Here is a 24,091-nt window from a genome sequence, read left to right as displayed (position 1 = left end):
AGTAGAAAAATGAGACAGAGAAGAGAGGAACACCCATACAGGGTGAATCACTGGGAAGGTCACGATTATGGGCAACTGGGGCTCAACGTCACTGGGAGCCTCTGAGAGGTGATAGAGACATGCCTCATGCTTGTCCTCTGGGAGGGCCAAAGATTTAGGGTATTTCTCTTCCAATTCTCATCTGTCACTAACTGAAGGTTGCCAAGTGGGGTCTCATGATTGCAGCACCGCCAGCCTTCCCCATGATGGTGAAATCCATCAGAGAAAGCCCTTGGTTACATGCAAGGAGACAATCATCAGACAGAACGGTGTCTGCTACCCTGCCTTCATTGTATAGTGTCTATTATAGCTGTTCTTGCTTTTTCCTACCCCATGCCTCATCTTTGTCCTTCTTTTATAAGCAAAGTTGAAAATGTGCTCTAGGTTGGGCAGGAAGCGTGGTGAGAGTTCAAGTGAATCGCAGGCTGCCCACTTGAGGAAACTCCATGTATCTTTCCAAACAGTGCCGTGTGAAGCCTGGCGCCACTTGCCCAATTGGCTCTGATTTCTCCCTCCTTTGTGTCTGCACTGCCTTCCGCACATCATACTGTTGTTCTAGTCCTCATAAGTATCTATTTATAAGTCCATTTGCCTTAATAGACTATCATTTCCATGAGAGCAGGGATTGGCCTTTATTCATCTTTGTATTGTAGGCATTGATTAGTAGGTGCTCATCAAAAGTTTCTTTGTTGAATGAGTAAGTAAATGCACATACACTGCTGCTAATGATCACGTTCAGCTTTGTCTTCAGACTCTGCTTCTGCAAGTCAGATATAAATAACGTTACTTCTGCTATTTCCAATTTTTAAACAGATTTTTTTTTTTTCTGGCAGTGACTTAGCACCACTGAAAGTTTTCAGTTACCTTCTAGTTGTTTTGAAAATGAGATAGCTATTTTTAGTGAAAGGAATACAAAAGAAAAGACAGTTCTCACTCTCAATCTGAGTTTCAAGAGGATTGGATTGCTTCAGCTCAAGGAGTCGAGACTGACAGGACACCCCTCGCAGCTGCAGAATCCCCCAAGAGATGACTCTAAAAGATATTTTTTTACTCTTTATCTGTTACAAAGATAAATAACACATAAATAAATAATAAGTGAGAAAATGCTTTGAAAACTAGTTTTTTTTTTACCTAGGATAACATAGTCACTGTGCATTGAAGCCACTTTATCAAAAGCAAGACAAACGATAAAAACTCCTTTAGTTTCTTCCTCCATTTTTAAATTACAAAAATTATATATATATATATGTTCATACACTTGGTTACTTCTTAAAGTGAAATAGTGCATTCAAACTTGCCACTCCCTTCCCACACTTAGGTGAAAATTCAACCATCACCAAATTCCACTCTCTATAAAACTACAAAATGGTTCTTATGACACCGAAGACACATGCTTATGTCAGTGAGCTCTCTTGCTCAAGTATGGACCCCAACAGTTAAAACCAGAAGTAGACAAGACTCCTTAACTCAAGCTCTAACTGAAACCCATTGTTCTCATTTCTTACTGGAAGTTCTTTAGGCACCACCAACGCAGATGTTTTGCAATGACTGGAACATTCCAACCGCCAGGCCAGAAGAGCCCTGATAGCAACGGAATGTCTAGAAGACCACACCCTTCCAGTCCCCTACCCTGCCCATGATCATGGGCTGAACACCTAGCGACCCCTACCCCTTGATCATGCATTCTCTGCCTGCTCTCTTGCACACATCCCCAAACCTCTCCCTATAGAACGCTAGGTGTCCATCTTGCAGGTGGAGAGCTCAGTTGTTCAGGCTTGAGCCTGCCACCTCCGCTAAGCGGCCAGGAGAAATTAATAAATTTCTCCCTTTCTCTTCTCCAAATTCTCACCTCTTGAGTTATTGGCTTCTCTTGTGATGAGTTTATCTGAGTTTGTTCGACAACACTGCTGGCAAACCCAGCCAGGAGCTATGCTCTCAATTTATCCAGCCCCTTTGGGATTCCCTGGGACCAAGCTGCTGGCCGTGGCAACGCACCAGGGCTCATCCATTTGTTTCCTGAGTTCATGGTTGTGATAGATCGATCAGTATCTGAGCTTCTTTGCACAAGCACATAACATCTATTTCTATTTATGTATCTATGTATCTAACTATTGTGTTTTTATGCAAATGGAATATTACATATATATAATAAGCAAGACTATGTGTGCATACATATGTTCTCAATTTTAAGCAGTGAAAACTATGTTAACAACCACATTTCAATATCTGTTTATATAAATTCATCTCATTTTTTAAAAATTGTAATATCAAGTTTCCTTGTAGGGACTTCGACCTAATCGTGCCCATGCAGATTACCTATCTACTACCCATCTATTTTCCTATTACCCAGCTACAGTGAAAAACCTACATACACCTATGCTTTCATCCTTGTATAAAAACTGATGAAGCACACACCCCTGAAGTAGAATCATGAAGAGGCCAAAGGCAGGCCACCCCCAAGATGCGGCCATTTTAGCATAAAGATTATTTTGAGATAAAAGCCATCAAACCCCAGCAGATTTGGGAAAATCTCTTTACCTTTCCTTCAACTGCCTAAATTTTCATTGGAAAGGAGAGCCTATATCAAGAAGAGAGCTATTATCAGAGATTCCTCTTTACTTAAGAAACTTATCTGTGTAGTAGGTCAACTTTGTTTTCCAAACATCTCCTCTCACCTTCCTGCTAATGCACTCTGTCCTTTGTATCCCCAGGGCCCTATACCTCTCCTAGGCTCAGGATGTCAGATAAGCCTCATCACATTGCCTCACTCTCTGGATTTCACATCTGTGTGGATTCCCTAAATGTATGAAGCTAAATTTGATTTTCTCCTGTTAATCTGTCTCATGTCAATGTGATTTTTAGTCCAACTAGAAGGACCTTGAAGGGGACATGAATGATTTCTTCCCGACATCATCTTTGTCAATCTAAGTGAGAAATGTCTTAATTTTAAATTCTCAAATTATGACTTTCTTAGACAATTGTATCTCATTTAGTTTTAATTGCCTATTCATCTCTTTTGCTAATGTTCCTACAGCGTACACTCTTTTCTTTCCAATTTGTAAATTTCAGAGTATTTAAAAATAATTATTCCATTCTTAAATGTCTCATATTATTTCACAAATTTTCTTTAAACAAAATTGGAGTTTTCCAATTGCTTAAGCTATAGACTTAGCATAAAAAATGTTTCTTTCGCTTTATCACAGTACATTACCAGTACTAACATTGCCAATTAATAAAAGATTTTGAACGCCTATAAATAACAATGAAATACACCGAGAAACACATCTATTAATAAAGTGAGATTATTTTTTTCCACAGAGCTAAAATTTACTCTTGAAAAATTCTGGGCTATGTGACACCATTCATTTTTATCAATTTATTTTTTTCATGGGCTCAGATTTTCAGAGGCAGTACATAAAAATTGCTGTTATTTTTAAAGTATAGAAGAATATGTGTACTTTGGTATGTGTGTACATATGTATATAACCGCTGAATTCCTTGATGTCACATCAATTTTCTTACTGGAGCCACTACACAATACAAGTTAATGGTATCCAATTTGGTGTGCTATTTTCCTAGATCACTGCCAATCCAGTATATTCAACTCGCACAGCAAAGCAAGCAGTTCCCTTGGGGGCAAAAATGACATTCATCCTTGACTAACTTCAACTAGGTGAGACAGTCATGATTTCAATGTTCATTCTCTTACTGTGTTTTTTTTTTTAAATAATACTGTTTGATACTATAAAAAGAAAATGAACAAATCTGCTTTTAAGAGTATGCTTTGTTGAAAGGACAAATAACATAAAAATTAAACGAGATTTTTACCAAAGCAAATTGTGGTTTATGGCAGATGGAGTCCAGTGTTCACTGTGGTGAAAAACTCAATATTTTTATTTAAAACCAAAAACAGGGCTACTTCAATCAGCAGCACACCTGTATCATCTCACCAATTTGTAGTGGAGTCTATTCCAGTATATCAATATGGACTTAGCTGAATCAAACAGCATTTCAGTCGTGTAGTGTTTTGGTGCTTACAATATCTACACAAATATAAGTTGATCCTCACTGCAAATCCACAAAGTATATATTATTATCAGCATTTTCTATATAATTTTTACATGAGATACCCATCCCAATTTCTTCAAGTACAAGGTAGACATTCAGAAAAGTAAAGTCTTTACATAATATAATGCTAAAATATAAATAATGGGAAGTTTATGGGCTCATGATGCCACTCAATGGATTGTGGATAAGGCATGGCATGAGGGATTTTCCCCTTCCCTGTTTAGTCTTAAAAACTGGTAAGTCCTAATACATCTCAACCATAGGAAATTAGGCAGAATTTGACATTTTAAAATGTTAATGATATTACTTTGCATTTAATCTATTTATTCTAAACTACTGCTGAAATACTTTGGTCACTTCTAGGCCCTAACAGAGGCAACTGCTTTTGCTTGTCTATGTCCACTTTTTCCTAGATTTGACTATATTAAAAATCATGTATTGGGTTTTTATTATATGCAAGACTGTGCTATGCTCTGTGTTCAGTATAAACACAGATAAGCCCCAGTTCCAGCCCCCAAGGTATTCTTTTTTAAAAAAAGAACACTTAAATACTTGGCCACATAGCCTCAGTAGCATATGGAAAAGAAGCAGTCACACTGGGCTACAAATTTCAGGGAAAAAACTTATGGAGCAAAAACAGCTTTAAAACTCATTCTGCTGGATGAGTGGAATTTTTATTGATAAGGCTCACTGCTACATACTCAGTCAGTATTAGTTCTAAACCATATTTAATGCCTGTTGCACATGCTACATTCTTCAAGAAGCTATCCATGATTCTTCTCCCCATTGTATTTCTCCATTTGCACTTAGGTTTTTGTACTTTTTTATTTATTTATTTATTTATTTTTTTTTAAAGATTTTATTTATTCACCTGACAGATAAAGACATAGAGAGAGAGGGAACACAAGCAGGGGGAGTGGGAGAGGGAGAAGCAGGCTTCCCGTCGAGCAAGGAGCCCGATGCGGGGCTCGATCCCAGGACCCTGAGATCATGACCTGAGCCGAAGGCAGACGCTTAACGACTGAGCCACCCAGGTGCCCCTTGTACCTTTTTAATATCACGATTTATTCTCATTTGTATTATATTGTTCTATGTCACATGACCTATAGTATTTCCAGGCTCATGAGATCAGAGACTGTGCTGTGTATGTATGTGTATGTATCATATATGATACATTAACTAATGAAATTGGAAAAACAAGTGGGAGTCAAGTGTATTAAATCTATCAAAAATCCATAGAGCCTTAGGTTTGAAAAAAAAAAGTATCTATACAGAAGTTTGACAGCAAGAGGGAATGAGAGCCAGGAGGATAACTTCGGAAGCCTGAATTATTGTTGTTACTATAGACACATTCTCACTTAGAAAAATACATTCATAACCTTGGCTTTTCATCAAGGGTTAGCATAATCAAAAGCTATGAAGAACTTCTATGTCTTGCTTATAAACATTGTTATCGATGTTGCTAAAAATTTCTCAGAGACAGTACAGCATTAGAGTTTGAGCATAGACTTTGAAGCCTGACTGTCTAGGTTCAAATCTTTTTTTTTTTTTAAGATTTTTATTTATTTATTTGACAGAGACAGCGAGAGCAGGAACACAAGCAGGGGGAGTGGGAGAGGGAGAAGCAGGCTTCCCGCTGAGCAGGGAGCCCGATGTGGGACTTGATCCCAGGACCCTGGGATCATGACCTGAGCCGAAGGCAGCTGCTTAACGACTGAGCCACCCAGGCGCCCTCTAGGTTCAAATCTTGACTCCAGCAATTACTAGTTGTGTGACCATGGGCAAGATTTTTAGCATCCTGTACCTTCGTTTCTCCATATGTAGAATGTGAATAATAGTAGTAGCTACTTCACAGACCTCTTGTGAGAACTGAATGCGTGGCTATGTAAGGAGCTGAGGAGGACACCTGGACATAGATATATCTATAGTTATCAGCCATCTATCCACATAATCAAATCCACCAAGAATTCCATGGAAGGACAGAGTTCGCCTTTGCAAAGATTTGATAGGTTTTTCATCATTAGATAACAAAGGTTATATACCACGTGTTTCCTCTTTGGTTTGGGCTTCCATGAACCCTGAGGCCAAATGTTTTGGCTCAAATTCTGTAACTCTATTTGAGCCAAGTTTCTATCAAAATTCTTCCCACCAGCAACTTTATTTGGCTTCTGGTTATTTTCACCTATTTTACCAAGTCTGATGTATATGTTTCTTCTGCGGTAAGTTGGTAAATGACTTGCAATTGTTTAGCATCCTGATTTTTAAACTTAAATATTTCTAATGATATACTTTGAAGAGGTAAAACTGCACCCATCAGAAAACATGCCCTTTTTGGTATGATGATTTTAAAGCATGGTCCCCAAAGTCTTTTAGCATTAAGAAGTGGGGGTCTATGTCCTCTCCTCTTCAATCTGAGTGGGCTTATAACCGCTTCAACCAGTAGACGATGGGAGAGGTGATGCTCTGTGACTTCCAAGGCTGGGTCATAAAAGACTATGCAGCTACTACCTTGTTTGTCGGAACACTGGTTGCTTGAAACTCCGAGTTATCATACAAGAAGCCTGGCTATTCTGAGGCCCCTACACTATGAGGAAGCCAAGCAAGGTCGGGGATGTGTAGGCCTTCAGAATCCTAGCCCCCAATCATTGAGTAAAACTTAGCTTTCAAGTCTTCACGGTTGAGATTCTAGGCATCACAGAGAAGACAAGCCATCCTGCTGTGGCCTATCTGAACTCATGATCCATAGCATCCATGAGCAAAATAAAATAAATATTTTAATAGGCTAAATATCATGGTGATATACGACACAGCAAAAGTAAAGTAGAATACCCTTCCAACACATCCATATAATTCCGAACAACTGAAAATATACATATACCCCCAAATATTTTCTTAATGAAAGAATACAACTCAGGTTTTGATTTCTGTCCCTTGATGAAAAAGGCATGTAAACTAAAAGAATGACTTTTTATTCTGATCATGGGATTGTAGAGGCCAAGGGTGAACTGCCCCAAGATGGGCCACTTGGGCATGAAGAGTATTTTGAGTTAAAAAGCAATCAAACCTAGCAGTTTCAAGAAAAGCTATTTACCTCCCCTCTCAACTGCCTGAAAAGAATTTAGACAGAGGACCTGCTTTAGGAAGTAAGCTATCACCATAGATCACTACATTATACTGTGAACGAGGTGTGATTGACAGGGAGGAACCTAGCAAGGCCCATCTGATCCAAGTCCTCTGTGTCCCATTGTTTCTAAACAGCCCAGCAAACATTTCTTTACTGAACATTTACTCTTTTTCATCTCCCTGTGAATTGCATTCTTTTCCCCTTTGAAGTCCCAGATCCCTACCTCCTTCTCCTTAGTTCAGAATGACATATGGACCTCATTTTGCCTGTCTTTGGAATTTCCATGTGTGTATGTTTTCCTAATACCTACGTTGTTAACTTTGATTTTCTCCTGTTAATCTGTATCCTGTCCATTTGATTCTTAGTCTGGCTAGAAGGACCTTGAAAGGCAGAGTAAATTATCTGGGACACAGAGGACTTGGATCAGATGGGCCTTGCTAGGTTCCTCCCTGTCAACCACACCTCGTTCACAGTATAATGTAGTGATCTATGGTGATAGCTTACTTCCTGAAACAGTACCTACGTTGTTCTAAATATGCCACATGAATGGCTATTTGTGACATAAAAAAAGTCTCCCTGGCCCAAAAAGTGGAAAAAAAACCTCAATGTCCCTCAAATGATGAATGATAAACAGAATTAGATATATCCACACAACAGAATTGTATTCAGCTATTAAAAGGAAGGAAGTGGTGACATATTCTATAACATGGATGAAGCTTAAAAACATGCTAAGTGAAAGTAACCAGACATTACCATATAATACCATTTATATTAAAGGTCCATAATAGGCAAATTCATAGAGACAGAAGAGAGATTAGTGGCTGCCAGAGCCACGGGAAGGGAGGAATGAGGAGTGATTATTAACAGGTGTGGAGTTTATTCTAGGATGATGAAAATACACTAAAATCACATAGTAGTGATATTTGTACAGCTCTGTGAATATGCCAAACTCATTGAATTACACGTTTTAAAGGGTAAATTTTATGGTATGTGAATTTTATGTCTATAAAGCTGTTCTAAAAAAGTCCCCAGGACATCCCATTTTTGAAGAAACACACATTTTTTTCTCTTGAAATCTTCTAAAGAAGTTTACGGCTCTTTGTGTTGTGCTGTGGTTTTTGGGAAGCAGCTTGCTCTGGGTTTATTTATTTTGTTTCATTTTAGTGTTAGAATCAACCCTGCTTACATATCCTGAGTACTTTTTTTTTTTAATTTGAGGCTTAAAAACAAACAAAAAGAGGCAACACTTCCAATTCCCCAATGATTCAACAGGTTTTAATGTGCAGATGGTACATTGCTTGCTACCAGGAAAAAGGGTGGGAAATAGCTCTTCTGGGTCAAAACGTATGGTTCACAAACCACGGCTTTTATCTTAGCCTAGTCTTGTGGTTTTTTGTTTTTGTTTTTGTTTTTTTTGAGATAACAATTTCTCCTAATTTTATGTCAACTTCTGGTAAAATGTCATACTGTACTAATGACTTTATTTGTTAAATAAGATAACAAATTGACCTGCCTGGGATAGGACAGATGGCAGATAGTAAAGTTGAATACTGCAAATATTGGGTCAACATGTCACCACTCTCAAGGACCATCACTGAAATCCTTGAAATTTACACCACAATTGACTAAAAATCTCATCTAGAATATTCAGGAATCGATGGCAAATCTGCTTGTATAGATCTTGAAGTATTTATTTTTATGGTAATTTCCTTTTTTTAAAAAAGATTTTATTTATATATTTGAGAGAGAGCGAGAGCATGAGCATGAGCAGGGGGAGGGGGACAGACAGAAAGAGAGGGAGAAGCAGGCTTTCGGCTGAGCAGGGAGCCCTACGGGGGCTTGATCCCACGACCCTGGGATCATGACCTGAGCCAAAGGCAGACGCTTAACCGACTAAGCCAACCAGGCACCCTATTTTTATGGTAATTTCTTCCTGATCTCAGGAATGGCAGATACTGCTAGTTGTTTCCCCAATATGCATTCTACATGTCTTTCCTTTTGACAAAATTCTGATTTTGTTTGGAGGTAGCAGCATGTCTGGCTAAAACAGACAACTTATTTCTAGCCTCCCTGGAAGCCAGCACTAGACTTGTGACATGTGAGAGGGAGACTGCTGGAGGTTTCTGGGTAAGTTTGTCTTCTTGATATAGTTGCTGCATCTGCCACCTCACCCTGATTTCAAGCTTTATTGATATACACTACCTCTTTCTTATTCTTGCTTCTGAAGGGGAGCAAAATATGTCACCCCAAAACATGTCTCATAGGCATAAGGATTATCTTGAGTTTATTATTATTATTTTTTAAGGGTTTATTTATTTATTTGACAGAGAGCAAGAGAGCACAAGCAGGGGAAGCAGCAGAGGGAGAGGAAGAAGCAGGTTCCCCGCTGAGCAGGGAGCCTGATGCGGGGCTCAATCCCAAGACCCTGGGATCATAACCTGAGCAGAAGGCAGATGCTTAACTGACTGAGCCACTCAGGCACCCCTTGAGTTAATTATTTTTAAGAAAGAGCAGACATAGCAGAGTCATAACCTGAGTAAAAGTTACCCTTTAATAATAGATATTTACATATATAAGGGAAATCTCCATTTGTAACGGTATCTCGCCCTCTGTATCAGGAAGAGAGGGATCATTCAATCTCTACAAACTCTCACCAATGGAGAAGGGAGGGACTTAAATCTGCATAATGACCACACCCTTGATTACTTTGTTTTTCCTGGCAACCTCCCATAACAGCATCCCCACCCCCCAACATCTTTTGTCTTTAGCTGGAGATGTTATTTAAGGTGGTGACTTTGGTCATTTCAGGGAGTTACTCAGTTTTCCAGGGTCTCTCCCACATATATAGGAGGTATATATATTATTAAACTTCTGTTTGTTTTTCTCCTGTTAATTTGCCTTTTCTTATAAAAGGGAGTCTCAGCCAAGGACCTTGAAGGGTAGAGGGAAAATTATCTTTCCTCTCCTATGCTTCCTTCTTCATCTTCCTTTCCTGGAATGTGGATGTGAAGTTGGAGGTACTGACACAATCGTCTTGCACCAGGAATGAAACCACCAACAGAATTAAATCTGCAGAAAGGCATGTAGTGCATAGGTAAGGATTATTCGGAAAAACACCAGGATGCTTTGCTTAAGATAATGAAAATGTAGCCCAAGGGAACAAGAAACGAAATAGCCTGCACAGTCATCATAGTCACAAGGTGTATGGTCTCTGCTTTTGCTAACAAAGATAGCATCACTGACACGCATTGCTGAGATGTTTTGCAGACCCGGAGCAGGGAAGGGAATGACCACTTGAACACAATATTAATGAAACCAGATGGACCTGCACCAGAAAGACATGTCAATCAATCTTAAACGTTACCCAATCCCTGACCAATCAAAAGAACCCACTAACCTGGAGCCCCTTACCCTTCATTTTTGCCCTTAAAAACCCGCACTTGCAAATCATCAGGGAGTTCGGAACTTTTGAGCATTAGCTCTGTTCTCCTAGGGGGTGCCACACCAAGAAATAAATTTGTCTTTCTTCATTGCAACAGCTCAGTGTCAGGTTTTTTTATTTTTTTATTTTTATTAGTTTGCTGCACATCGGGTAGATGATCTCTCCTTTGATTCATTTACAAGAACTGACAAGCATAAGAGAGGAACACATCATGAGGGAAAGAGCAAAAAGACAGAAGGGGCCTGGCATGCTAGTGACATCATAAGGTCAATTTCTTAGACTGCCTTCTGTCAGACTTCATCATTTGAAGAATTAAAATTCTCTGTTGGGTTAAACAGTTTGTTGTCATTCCTGTTACTTGCATTTAAAAATGCAATCCCCATCCACAATTCCTCTCGACGAGTGAACTACCACCCTCTAGGGTACATTTAGAAAATATGTGCAAACATTTTTGACTTTTGTATGGAGAGAAGAGGTGCATCCAGAATGCCAGACATCTGGTAACAAGCAGGACAGTCCAGCAAAACAAATAATTGTTTTATGCCTGCACAGCTTTTGAAAAGTAGGCAACAACCTGCTTATAATTATGTGAACTTAGAGCCTGGCCCTATTTAATATATACATGCGAAGTATTTTTTTTCACATTTTTCCCCACAGTTTAAATATACACTGAATTTTCCAAAAATACAACTATGATACAAATAAATCAAAGGGGAAAACTGCACTTTTTAAGTTTAGAACATTACCAGAAGTTGTTAATCACACAGGAAAATACCCTTACCATTAGCAATACCGTTCATGACATCTTAATCATTAATACCACACTCCTGCATTAGTCAGCATTTATAGTTGTCTATTCTTGGTGATTATAGGCACAGGTACTACATTTATCTACAGCATTATATAGCCTGCATATTTCTATATTAGATAATGAATTGTTGATGATCATTATATATATTATCTTGTAATTAATTATTACCCTTTAATTTCTTCTTTATTTGGCAATTACTCTGAAATTATATATAGACGAGTTACATTACTGGTAAATTTCCTTTGTGGATAGTAATGGCAGTATTATAAAATATGTTTTACAAAAAAGGGTATTGAATCTTATGGTTTTGAAACCTATATAATACAAAGGGAAAGACAGTTTTTGAAAAGGGATGATGTATACATACATATTCAGAGTAAGATGGCATGCCCAAGCAATAGAAAGATGGCTTTTATCCTTAAATGTTCCTATCCTGTCAAGTTTCTATTCTGGGATTTTGGCCAAGTTGGTTTCAAAGAAGACAGATAAGATGCGTGTGGAGCACCAGAACACTGCAGGGCCTTGCTTCACAATTAGAAACCAAATGCAAGACTGACTCCAACCCAGGGAAATTGGAGATAAGATCAATGTAAAGGTACGTACATATCCGTGTTGGGAGAGAATGGGGAAAGAAAATACCAAATTGGACAAGATCCATAACAGCTGATTAGTTATTTGATTAAACACAATAATGGGCAAAGATGTAGCTGCTTTAACTTGTATTTTTGCAAGTTAAAAAAAAAAAAAAAGCCAAAGGAAAAACGCATTATCAGAAAACTACAGAGAACTTTTTTTTTTTAATCCTCAAAATGTGAAGCCAACTAGAGAGAAAATACTGAGCAAATAAGGAACTTTTTTCCAAGGTATGGAAACATTGACAAAACTATTACCAGTGATAACTGCCCTTTACTGGGTGAAACCTGGACAAACAGGACAAACTCCTTCAAAAGTAGTCTTCAAAGGGTCAAATCCCACTGTGTTCACAGACCAGGCAGGCTGCTACAGGGCAGGAAGAGTCTATTATATAGAGAGAAGCTGCAGGAACACAATGATCTTTGAAGAACTTTTGGGCCAGTGTAGGCAGGCCCTGCAGTGGCAGTTTTGGTGCTAAGGGGTAGGAAAAGATGCAACCCTTCCCCCCCTTTGCTCTTATAGCTGCCTTGTTTAGCAACCTCCTCCAAGAGAAATGCCTTCTCTTTTCAGATTTTTAGAAAATATTTCCCAAATCTATGTCTCCCTTTATCTAAGGCAATTCCAAGTGAATAAAAAACTCAAGTTGTCTCCCCCAAAGGGCAAAACCCTTTGTACAATTTTTTAATAAGTTAATGGAGACATTTTTATTCCCACTGCTTGAAAATTTCTAATTGTTGCCACCCAAGGGCTTTCCATTGATAGCCTTCAAATATATAACCCATGAAGTACTTAACTATGGCAAACGGAGTTAGTATACTGAACACAGTCTCAAAGAGAAGTCTTAAGTTAGGAGTAATGGTAGACTACATTTAGAGATTATTTCTCATAGACAGCAATTTTAGAGTGGACAAACACAGCTGAGCTCAACAAAGCCTTTCTAATTTATACATTCTTAGGGATTGTTCTGAATTTTGTATAAAACTACAATCACCAATATGTGAGTTCCAACTTCTACAGTGGGGGCTTATTTATTATCTCTGTATCAACTGGTGATAGAGATCTTCTCATCTCCTTTCCCTTGGTGGAGGTGGCTTTACCAAAATAAACGAACTACCTGTGAACCTGAATCAGAGGTCAGGGGATGCTTGTACCATCTGCTTACTTTCTAGGCTTACAGTTACCCTGGAGAGGAGCTAAAGCTTCATTTATCCATGTTCCTGAAACTGAATTTGTTTACCATGGCCGAGCGGTGTTATCAAAGCATACTAGATAATAAAAATTTGGTCTTATTACCTAGCCAAATGTATTAATTTTGTTGTTGCTGGTCATGGTAACCAACTTGTCACTTACACTTCTTCCCCCCTTATTCAAAATTCCATTGAGATGACATAAAGTACTCAGGGGTTAAAAGATTAAAATGAAAATCTGCCTAGAAAGCAAGAATGAGAGCAAACAGAAGACTAGCATATTTCTGGAAGTACTGAAAGATACAGGTGGGATCCAGATGGTAAAGAAAACAAAAGAGAGTAAACATGCCACAAACACCAAGAGTAACTAGAAGCTTCACAGGAGTCTCACCCCTTTAGCTCACATATAGTGTACTTTAGTTGTGTGAGGCATTGTGAAGGGAATACCCGGTGCTCAGAGGATGTATAATGGGTGAGGTGAGCTCATATAAAAGCTGAGGATTGGTTGGGGACCTTTAGAAAGCTCCCCCGGGGAGGAAGTATTAAGCTTTGACCTGAAGGATGCCAAGGAGTCTGAAAATAGTCCAGTGCCTTAAAAGAAGATCAGTATCATTGGAATTTAGAGAGGAGTGGAGAATGATAGAAAATCAAAAAAGGAAGGACAGAAAAAGGTAGGACTCTATAGCTCATGGTAAGTATTTAAACATTAGCTTTATAGCAATGGGCAGCTATTGAAGAGTTGTAAGCAACAGTCCAATCAATGTTGTAAAAACACTTATTCTACTTGCCGTATTGAAAATGGACTGTGGGGGGTTAAGGGCAGATGTATAAAGTACAATAGGATAGATCCATGCAGTGTTTATGCACAAATGAGTATCAGTGGGACTCACATAAAATGCCTTTTTCCCTTCGAATGTCTCCACGTTTCCAGTTCCCAGTCATCATCTAGCTGAGTCCCTACTGCCAGCACCAGGATTGGAGAAGTAGCCTCCAAACTCATTTCCTTAATCCTCATCTCCAGCCCACTCCATTACCATCCTTTATAGTGTAAGGAAGCCATTTTTCCTAATCATCATTTTTTCCACCTCCCTTCCCTGCATAAAAATTGACTGTGTCTTCATATTACTTATAAGATGGGGTTTGAGAGGATTAATAACAAATCTTTTTTCCCCACCCAGGTTTATAATCAAATAAGTCAGACACAGGAGTCAAAGAGATACAGATGAAAATATCTCCTTTATTAATGATAAAGCTGGGGTCAGCAAGCATGGCTTAAGCCCTCTTGCTACGTGTGCTTGGTGATAATTTGCCTGGTGACACAAACTACTAGCATAAAATAACAGGGGACCTTTTCCCATATCAAACAACCCTATACAATTAACGTCATGGAGAGACAGAGCACCAAAGTCAAGGGTGCTGAGCCACATATGCTCAATTCTTCCTCCTAAACTCACAATCAGATAGTTCACTCCTCTGGGGCAAAAGGGTAGTAGTATTACACCAATGTAATTCCTTCTGCAGGTGGGTATTTGAAGCAAGATGCAGAGGGTCCGAACATTTAAATCCATATACATTAAATTTTTATGATTTTTACTATTCTCTGTAGTTTGCTAATTGCAACTTACTATTATTTCTCAGCAGAGGCCCCTGTTTCTGTCATCTTTCTTGTCCCGTCCATATTATTTGCCTCTTGTCCTTTATTTTTTTTTTTTTTTAAAGATTTTATTTATTTATTTGACAGAGAGAGAGACACAGCGAGAGAGGGAGCACAAGCAGGGGTAGTGGGAGAGGGAGAAGCAGGCTTCCCGCGGACCAGGGAGCCCGATGTGGGGCTCGATCCCAGACCCTGGGATCATGACCTGAGCCGAAGGCAGACGCTTAACGACTGAGTCACCCAGGCGCCCTGCCTCTTGTCCTTTAATTCTCCTATTAAAATTGAGTGATGATTGTCTAGTCAGTCTCTTCCCAAGCCAAAGTTAGCAGTATTATCTGAAAGTGTTTGGGGAAATCTTAATTTTGTATGGTTCATAGTCATAGCCATATTAACTAGTATGCCCATTTATCTGTAAAGGAAGTTTCAGTATTCTGGAATATCCTCTCTCTGACGCTGAATTTCTAGCTAAGACCAGTGCCTATACTGACAGCAACTATAGCTATAGATATAGTTGACAACTAGCTATATTGCCAACAACCTTATTAATTTTAATTCTCCCAGCATTTACAGCAGGGGTAGTACAAAATCTCAGCTATCATTGCATGACATATATGGAAGCGTTTTATAAATAAAACATACACAATGGGTTATTTTTATTATTATAATCTAATAATGTTTCAAAATTCCGTATTATTCACTAAAAGGTATAAAATGTTATAATGACTGTGAAGCATATCAACTGAAAATAATACATACATATATACAGAGAGAGAGAAAAGTGCAAATGTGTGGGTGTGTGTGGGGGGGTGTAGAGAGATAATCTCTTCGATACGTGTCCCCAAAGGCAAAGAACGAAACAAAACAAAAAAATAAATGGAAAAAATGCAGAAAAGGAATCACTTAATAACTCCTGGCATGTTCTCAGTTACCAGTATGACAAATCTTAGTGAATTCAGCCTACCATCAGTGAACGAAAGTTGCTTAAAAGCAGTTACAGAGGATAAATATTTTTTAAATATCATGAAAAGAAAACAGACTGTTGATTACTCTTCATTTAAAAGTATTCATAGTAAGGGAGAAATTTTATTTCCCCTCCCAGGAAAGATCAATTGTCTGTATGTTTCTATAACACATATCACCCTGGCACTAAGTCACTAAGCATCAACTACCATTAATAACAATTGATTTTATAATTAAAGTAGCTAACTGATAAGACACTGTCACTTTTTACAAATGCTTGAATATGAAAATAGGTTCCCCCCCACACATACTGACATATCTAGTAGAAATTAGTATAGGCCTTTGCTTACTCATTCCAGTAAGAGCAGAATCACAGACAGATCAACCAATCTAGCACTGTGAATAAGGCATTGTAGGAACTCAATAAGTATTTGTTAAATTAAAGAATAATTTTGATTATATCTTCATATTAAAATTAAAAATTCATAGAGCAGTAGGAAAATTACCGAGAATATTTACAACATACACAGTTAAAGAAAATACTTTTCTCATGAAAAAGTCAATTTGGGTCCTCCTATTAGGAAAAAAATGGCTTAGACCCATTTCTCCCTGCTACTCCCCACTAACATAATAATAAGCACTGGTAATAATGCAAGATGCGATCAAAAATAGCTCTGAAAGGTAGTAAGAAGATGACAGAGGTCTGGGACACAGGAACTGGAGGAGCAGCATCTGGGTGACTTAATGTCTCCTCACCAAATAGAAGGCAACCCAGATCCAGCATTTCACGACCCCTAACTAGCATCAGAAGACAGCCCAGATGGGCTCATTGTTCTCCCAGATCCAACAGGAGTCCCTGAGACAACATGAGGCAAACCTGACACCGTCTAGCATGCAGTCCTAGACCCAATCCCAACACCTGCCAACAATAAGCAACCAAGGGAAGCGTTCTCCATCCCTGCTGGGCCTCTATTCTCCCTCACATCTCAAGATACCTATGCATTTGGTAAAACTCTATAGAAATAAATATACCCATGTACAGGTGCACACACTCATACACAAAAACACATACAGGTGAGCACTCAGGAAATCTAAACAGATTTAGTGGACTGTGTCAATGTCAATATCCTGGTTGTGACATTGTGCTATAGTTTTGCTAAATGTTACCACTGGGGGAAACTGGGTAAAGTGTGTACAAGATCTCTGTGTGTGCTTTCTTATAATTATCTCAATAAAAATGCCAATTTAAAAAAAAAGTCAATCTTGATTTTCACCTCTTTATTTGAATTTCACTAGATGGTTTTATTTATTTTATTCACTGGATATTTGAGAATCATCCCACTTGGTGTTTACTCAGAGCATGTTAAACTTAGAGCAATTTTATTTTAAAAGAATTCTGCACAATATGCCCTGACCAGCCATTTACTAAGTTATATGGATAGACGTTATGGACTTGAGCTGATCTTCAAAGCATCTTTTCCGTCCAGAGCTTTTTCTTTTTTCCATTTTTAAACTGGAAGTATTCCTTCTCTGCCAGCTAAAGAAAATTTCTAGTTATTTATTTATTTATTTTTTAGATTTTATTTATTTGTCAGAGAGAGAGAGCACAAGCAGGGGGAGAGGCGGAGAGAGAGGGAGAAGCAGACTCCACACTGAGCAAGGAGCCCGATGTGGGACTCGATCCCAGGACCCTGGGATCATGACCTGAGCTGAAGGCAGACGGTTAATGACTGAGCCACCCAGGCATCCCTCCCTGGAAACCTTTTGAGTACTGTTTGTGTCACCCTCGTTGCAAGCACTGACACAGCGAATTGCTTGTGTCATTAACTCCATGGAGAAAGAAATCTCCTGCCCCTTCTCTTTACTAGCTTTTTAATAGCGTAGCTTCAGGTCTTCCACTGAAAACATTAGAACTGTCACTTAATTTTCAACCTCCCAATATTTGAGAGATGTGCAATATAATTAAAAAGGTGCCCATAGGGTAACTAATTCTGAAGACTAGTGATAAGTGAATGAAGGAAGTGTGCTTAATTTCATTTTCATGCTCTGTTTCTATCTTACAGTGATAAGGAAACCTTAAGCTCTACATCTACTTGAAAAGGTATCCCTACGATGTACATGTGGCTTTATAAAATGCATGTTGTGTATAGGCTTTTACATGTACTCATGCATGAATGGCTATACAAAAATACAGATACTTTCAGTCAGATTTTTTTAAAAGATTTTTATTTTTATTTATTTATTTGACAGAGAGATACAGCGAGAGTGGGAACACAAGCAGGGGGAGTGAGAGAGGGAGAAGCAGGCTTCCCGCAGAGCAGGGAGCCTGATGTGGGGCTCGATCCCAGGACCCAAGGACCATGACCCAAGCTGAAGGCAGACGCTTAACGTCTGAGCCACCCAGGCGCCCCCATTCAGATAACTTTAGTCACATTTTACATAATGTGACTCACACATACACTCTTTTTTTCCCCCCCCCTAAAACAAGACAGCATTTCCTAACTTTTAGGACATAAGATGTGTTTCATTATTTATAACATACTCTAAACAAATTTTGATTAAAAGTGCAAATAATTAAAAAGTACTAATTACTACAATGAATAGTTCAGGAGAGTTTTCTTTTATTTGATTGCCATAAATGATGGCATTCATTCCTACATACTTACCATAACACGTATATCCATTAGTAAGAGAAAAACATATTTAGAATCCAAAATTGGCTCCTAAAGAACCTTAATAAAGTTCTAACATCTTTAGAAAAAGGTTGGGAAAATTCATAATTCCTATTACACTCTTCTGATTTAAGCCGAGGAAGATAATAGGTAATAGGCCAGCCCAGGGAGATGAGCTCCAGCCAATTACTGTGGAAAAACCAGAGGCAGTTGTAGTCCCAGGGCTGCCAACACCACAGTTGGGGGACTTGCCAAGTAGACAGATGCCAAAGCAGGAAAAATAGCTCCTTCTGATTGATTGTTCAAACCTACAAAAATCAAATGCTTCGTGTGTGGGCCTGACTACAGAACTATCTTTTCCCAAAAGGCATCATTTATTTGTTTTTCATTACTGAGGTTGTTAGAAACACAGAAATAATGTTATCTATAAGAACAGGTCCCAGGAATATCTAGTTTTCCTTTTGCAAACAATAAAAAAGAAACTCTGAAGTACATATTATACTTAGAGCTTTTATAAATTGTGACTTTCCCGCTCCATGCCTCAGTTTCCCTATCTATAAAATGGAGATAAAAGTAGCATCGCAGTGCTACTGTAAAGGAAAAAGTAAAATATTAGAAGTCAATGTACTAAGCACAATACCAAGTACTTAGCATTCATTGAACACGAGCAATTATGTTAGTTCTATTTTCACTTCTTTTATTATACCCAGTTAAACTTGTGTTATTATACCCTCGATATTTGTATTATTACACCAAGTTAGCCAAAGCAAATCTATTTTTTAAAGCTTGTCCAGAAGTAACTTTATTAGACATGTTTGTTTGGCACAGATCAATTACTTAGAAATTTATTTCATGTAAATAGGTCATATATAAAAACGATGACTGCCCTTTTTTGGGTGACTTGAGAAATCTAGGGGGTAAGAAATAATTTTCAAAGAAAAAAACCACAGCACCTTTTAAAGAGCTCTGTAGGTAAGGATTAATTACACTAATAGCCAGATTAACTTGTATACACTACACATTACACGCAATTCAAATTTTAACAACAACTCAAACTGAGGAGCATTCATCTTAGTTCTTATGGCATCAAAGCATCTTTGAAGATCAGGTGTTTAAAAACAAAGGAAGAAAGTTACCAATCTTCTATGTGCTCTTCTCAGTTTTCAGTTCATTTTTATCATCAGAATTGAAACAAACAACTGAAATCCTCTGATCGATTTCAGTAAACCACATTTCCAAAAGAAAAGAGTAGTGGCCATTAGTTCAAACTGCAGAATGACTGGGTTTCTCATTAAAAAAATAATGTCTTTTATGTTGTTTCAGGGAACTCAAAGTTTGTTCACATTTCGTGGCAACTGTCCCTTTCAGTTTCAGTGACCTGGTTGAGAAGACACAGGAAATGCGAACACATTTTCTTGCAGCCCATCCTTTTATCTGTAAAGATTATTGGGTAGCTGCTTCTGCAACGTCTAGTACTCCTGTGAAAAACTAGTAGCATAATACAGATCGAGGAACAGGATACGCAAAGCTGCTTCTGATGTCTTTCTATTAGTCAGGAATGCACAACAATTTCAGGTCAATAATCCTTCTATGTCCAAAAGGCATGGGACCTAAGGCTCACAATTGTTTTTTATGTTTTGCTCCATTTGAAGCACACAGGCAAAACCAATGATATAAATGAGGCCTTATATGACCTGACATCCACATGCCTAATCTAGCAGAACCTCCACATCAATGGTACAGCCAGATGAATCAAAAGGTCCCTCCAATGCCCGTGTCAATGTCAGATTGAGTAGAAGCTCCCCGCTTGGCATTCCCGCTTGAGTGCTTTGCAGTCCTGGCATGTCACCTAATAGGCCCTGCACCAGTTCTGACTGATGTGTGAGTGTGCAAACATTACCAGCATTCAGGAGCCAGATGGCCCACACACCAAGCATAGCAGCCAGATTCAGCACACTTCGGAGAGTTCCGTTTTTGGTGATTCCTCCCAACATGAAAGGACACATATTTACTTGATTCCATTCCATATGAACCCACAACAATGTCTTCCTCCATCATTTCAGTGCCGCATCCGAGTAAAGAAGGAAATTCTTTTCTCCTTTCTTTCCATTTAGCATGAAACAAAGGCCCCTACAATCAAACCGACCCTATTCTGCTATTTGTGGAGGCTGTCATCTGTTCTCCTAAGTGACAGTTGAACAAAGTCTCCTCGCTGCTTCTTTGGCATAAAGCAGTCATTTACTTCTCCCACCACACTTAAATGGATTCTTTAAAACTGAAGCCATAACTCGTAGGAAGAAGTGTCCAGGAGAGGGTATACCCTTCTGGGTGTACCCTTCTAGTCCTGTATGAATAGCTCCTGCAGGTGTCAGCCACACAAGAAACATGATTTACTTATAAAACACTAAAAAATCACATATATTATTCCTCATAGCAAGAATTTCAAGTCAGTTCACATTGGTCGTCTCTCCTTACACAATGTAAAACACCATTCATGGGCATGCTCCTGTGTGTGTGTGTGTGTGTGTGTGTGTGTGTAATCATAAGGAAATGGAGAGATTTCAAGTGGAACTGCTGCAGTAAGAAAAAGTAAAACCTACAAATTAAAAAAACCTAGTACTTCTCAGTATTAATTACTTATGAGTTCAAAGAAATATGATAGAAACCTGAAATCTTTCTTGAATCATTACTGACTTTAAACTAAGATGAGCAGCCTTCCTGAAATCCCTAAAATAAAACCTTCAAAAGCACCAGTTCAAGATCTGGAGATATGATGAAAGATTGGAGACCTTTTCAAAGAAGTCTGGGGAATTTCTTTACCATATTTAAGTCCTAAATTGGAAAAAAAAAATTATTTGACAAAATAGTAAAGTCTTTTCCCTATCAGATCCATTCTGAGCATATCACTCCAGGCTGTCAGATCAGCCACATTACTCAGAGGTTCCCTCTGGGATAAGCTAATTCTGGAATCCCTTTATAGTTCGGATACTTTCAGCATGAGATCTCAATGTCCTCTTAGAGGCTAGTTTGCAAACATGCAAAAGGAAAGCTCATGGTTTACTGAAATGTGTGTACTACACAAAGTGTGTAGTATGACCGTGTATGTGTTGAGAATTTTAATTACTTCCGTAAGGGAAAGCAAACATTCCTCTTTCATATTTCATCTTAACCAATAGTTTTCGCTTGCTTGGAAATCAAAAACTACTTTTTGCAATAAAATCAGTGTTACAACAGCAATAAATTTCACAGGGAACTATGTTTAAATTGATCATCTAAAATTAAAAACAAAAAGATAGTTGTTAAAGGTCAAAGACAATCTGCATGAACAGAATGCATAAGGTACCATAAAATGTAGCTTACATCAAACGGTTAGATCTTAGGAAACTTTTAATGCAATTTCTGCTATAATTCAAGAAGAAAATAATGAAGAAAAATTTTTTTAAAAAAAGAGTAAAATGGAGCCAAATGTCATTGCAGAAAACAACATATACCAGGGTAGGTACCATAAAGTTTTATTGCTACAGCTTTGAAAGAAGCTAAAAACTCACATGTGACTCTCTAGCTCATGAGTAATGTGGTCATTTCAAACTTATGGCAATAAAAACTTTATAGCATCCCAGTTGGGAACATATGTCAAACAGCGATAAAAGTAAAAATCAAAATGAAATGTGACAAAACACTGTAAAACACCTCTCATCAGATACCACTAATCTGTTTTGGTCTGAGAATCAGCGGCCACTTCTGTTTTGGAATTTCTATTTCAAAATCATGTTGCAACTTGAAGAACCGCTGTGATTAACATCAAAGTAAATAAGAAAAAATGAGTTGCTTTGCTCATGATGGTGCTAACTTATGGGCTGCAGAAAATGTCACCGTTGTAGCAAAATTAAGAAGAGAAACATAATTCCTGCAGTTAAATATTAATGCTTGACCTTGACACATAAAGAATGAAGACAAATCATTTTCTTTAACAAGTGATTTTTATAGACTATAATAATTATAGAGAAAATGGCATGTGTTTACAATGAGAGCTCAATGTTTTCAAATGATGTAATTACATTTTAAATGAACGTTATTTTTATTATCAGTGAATTGTTGGTATTAGTTCTTGGAGGAAGCCATATTTTTCTACTTTGATTTTTGTCTGAAGATGAAAACTATCTTATGTAAATAGTGTCTGATTAGACTTTAGTTTATTAGTATTAATCAGTTGTATTTTGCCACTTGGACCACTTGCATAACTTTGGCGCTATTCTAATTCTCACTCCATTTTCTTAGCTGTAGGGAAAGGATCTAATTAATTGTATCATTACTAGTTGTCTGATTTTTAGCTATTCTATTTCATAGCCTAGAGGTTTCATAACTGTATGAAAATAAGAAAAGCTATCATCAACTAATATATATTTGTGTTTATATTAACTGGGTAACTGCAAGGTTACTACGCACAGTGATCTAACACCTTGATTGATGAGCACAATGCTACACATGGAATCATCAAAATGCCAAATGAAAACTACTGATCTTACATTTTATTTTCAAGCACTGACTAAATTGTTTGGGGATTTCTTCTTTGCCTGTGGGACAGACTTAAGAGATTTCGAGGCAGTTCATTTCCATTCAAACAAACATTAGGTGATCTTAAATGTCTTCTTACACTTAGCTATACTACACTAACTCTGAAAAAAACAAAACAAAACTTTGTCTACCAAAATAATGATAGAAAAAATAACTAAAAACTTCTAAGAGACACACTTTATCAAGAAAGTGGAGTTTATCTGTCATTGATAAAATCATATTTTAGATTAATCTGAAAATGACTCTATTGTTTCCCCCAAATCACTTTCCCTTCAAGAGAGTACAGGAGTTAACTGTCACTTGAAAATGTTAATCCAAAAAAAAAAATAAATAAAAATAAAAAATAAAAAATAAAAAAAAGAAAATGTTAATCCAAAATAATGACAGTAACTTAAGAAAAGTTATTAAATGGTTTAACATTTTCAGATATTATAATAATACACCATCAATTATAAACATCATTACTTTTAGAGGATAAACCCCCAAAACATTCACTCCACATGAGATGATTCATAATTACAACCTCCTGCACTGTGATCCAATCACACCACTGAGATCCACACTCATCACTACAGGGTATATGCCTATGACCTACAGAGATCTGCGCTGTGCATACTTAGGGCAAAGCCATTCAGCCAGCACAAGCCCAGGTTGAAACTGTCTAAAAAGTGTTTATACAAGATTTGTATCTAACAAAGACAAACCTTATGTCCCTGTTCGTGACACCCACAACAGTAATGGTAATAGAAGGATAACAAGAATATACACCTTGATCCTTAAGCCAGGCTTCATACTAGAAGAGGTGAGAACAAGGCCTCCTGCATCTTATCTGGCAACTGTAAATCGAAACCATTTTGGAGACAGTGTACCACAATGATACTACCCCTTAATTTGTTAAAATTCATTTTCATCTAACTATAATCATA

General features: G+C 37.8%; 1 protein-coding gene and 1 long non-coding RNA gene across 2 annotated transcripts in view; both read right to left on the bottom strand.

Annotated features, from left to right (window-relative positions):
• The window catches only part of DMD (dystrophin), a 1,845,074-nt gene that overhangs the window by 1,627,837 nt on the left and 193,146 nt on the right, over nt 1–24,091 (bottom strand). The gene's annotated exons all lie outside the window — the stretch shown is intronic.
• On the bottom strand, nt 5,646–23,482 carry LOC145717877 (uncharacterized). The gene is made up of 2 exons (XR_014141366.1): nt 15,212–23,482; nt 5,646–14,991 (listed from the first exon to the last, which is right to left on the bottom strand). It is a non-coding gene; the product is annotated as an uncharacterized LOC145717877 (long non-coding RNA).

This window comes from Leptonychotes weddellii, chromosome X (assembly GCF_054177405.1).
Source record: "Leptonychotes weddellii isolate Sample4059 chromosome X, ASM5417740v2, whole genome shotgun sequence".
Taxonomy (NCBI): Eukaryota; Metazoa; Chordata; class Mammalia; order Carnivora; family Phocidae; genus Leptonychotes; species Leptonychotes weddellii.
Note: the sequence above shows the minus strand (reverse complement) of the source record. Positions and strands in the feature narration are given on the sequence as shown.